Consider the following 2,180-nt stretch of genomic DNA (forward strand, 5'->3'; position numbering starts at 1 on the left):
GCGTAATGTCGGTCCGGGCCGCTTCATCCAACTATACCGCCGAACCAAAGTATGACATGCTGGTAAGCAGTATGACTTGTATCGTCGACAACTCACTTGTGTTCTACTCGTGCATATAACATCTACGCATAAAACCTGGCTCAGATGCCACTGTTGGGGAACGTAGTAATTTAAAAAAAATTCCTACGCACACGCAAGATCATGGTGATGCATAGCAACGAGAGGGGAGAGTGTCATCCACGTACCCTCGTAGACCGTTAAGCGGAAGCGCTATGACAACGCGGTTGATGTAGTCGTACGTCTTCACGATCGACCGATCCTCAGTACCGAACGTACAACACCTCCGCGTTCAGCACACGTTCAGCTCGGTGATGTTCGGCGAACTCATGATCCAGTAGAGCTCGGGGAAGAGTTTCGTCAGCACGACGGCGTGGTGACGATGTTGATGAAGCTACCATGGCAGGGTTTCGCCTAAGCACCGCTACAGTATGATTGAGGTGGATTATGGTGGAGGGGGGCACCGCACACGACTGGGAGAGATCTTTGTGATCAACTTGTGTGTCTAGAGGTGCCCCTGTATATAAAGGAGCAAGGGGGAGGTCGGCTGGCCCTTGTTGGTGCGCCAGGAGGAGGAATCCTCCTCCTAGTAGGAGTAGGATTCCCCTCTTTCCTACTCCTACTAGGAGGGGGAAAGGAAGGGAGAGAAAGAGAAGGAAAGGCCCCCCTCTCCTAGTCCAATTCGGACTAGAGGGGAGGGGGCGCACTGCCTGCCCTAGGCTGGCCCCTCTCTCTTTCCCTTATGGCCCAAAAAGGCCCATTAGCCCCCGAGGGGTTCCGGTAACCCCTCCGGTACTTCGGTAAAATCCTGATTTTACCCGGAACTCTTCCGATGTGCAAATGTAGGCTTCCAATATATCAATCTTCATGTCTCGACCATTTCGAGAGTCCTCGTCATGTCTGTGATCACATCCGGGACTCCGAACTACCTTCGGTACATCAAAACATATAAACTCATAAAACCGACGTCACAGAACTTTAAGCGTGCGGACCCTACGGGTTCGAGAACTATGTAGACATGACCGAGACATGTCTCTAGTCAAGAACCAATAGCGGAACCTAGATGCTCATATTGGTTCCTACATATTCTACGAAGATCTTTATCGGTCAAACCACATAACACTATACGTTGTTCTCTTTGTCATCGGTATGTTACTTGCCCGAGATTCGATCGTCGGTATCCCAATACCTAGTTCAATCTCGTTACCGGCAAGTCTCTTTACTCGTTTCGTAATGCACTATCCCGCAACTAACTCATTAGTTGCATTGCTTGCAAGGCTTATAGTGATGTGCATTACCGAGAGGGCCCAGAGATACCTCTCCGACAATCGGAGTGACAGATCCTAATCTTGATCTATGCCAACTCAACAAATACCATCGGAGACACCTGTAGAGCACCTTTATAATCACCCAGTTACGTTGTGACGTTTGGTAGCACACAAAGTGTTCCTCCGGTATTCGGGAGTTGGATAATCTCATAGTCATAAGAACATGTATAAGTCATGAAGAAAGCAATAGTAGTAAACAAAAACGATCAAGTGCTAAGCTAACGGAATGGGTCAAGTCAGTCACATCATTCTCCTAATGATGTGATCCCATTGATCAAATAACAACTCATGTCTACGGTTTGTAAACTTAACCATCTTTGATCAATGAGCTAGTCAAGTAGAGGCATACTAGTGACACTATGTTTGTCTATGTATTCACACATGTATTATGTTTCTGGTTAATACAATTCTAGCATGAATTATAAACATTTATCATGAAATAAGGAAATAAATAATAACTTTATTATTGCCTCTAGGGCATATTTCCTTCAGTCTCCCACTTGCACTAGAGTCAATAATCTAGATTACACAGTAATGATTTTAACACCCATGGAGCCTTGGTGCTGATCATGTTTTGCTCGTGGAAGAGGCTTAGTCAACGGGTCTGCAACATTCAGATCCGTATGTATCTTGCAAATCTCTATGTCTCCCACTTGGACTTGATCCCGGATGGAGTTGAAGCGTCTCTTGATGTGCTTGGTTCTCTTGTGAAATCTGGATTCCTTTGCCAAGGCAATTGCACCAGTATTGTCACAAAAGATTTTCATTGGACCCGATGCACTAGGTATGACACCT

The sequence above is a fragment of the Triticum urartu genome, chromosome 7, assembly GCF_003073215.2.
Source record: "Triticum urartu cultivar G1812 chromosome 7, Tu2.1, whole genome shotgun sequence".
Classification (NCBI taxonomy): Eukaryota; Viridiplantae; Streptophyta; class Magnoliopsida; order Poales; family Poaceae; genus Triticum; species Triticum urartu.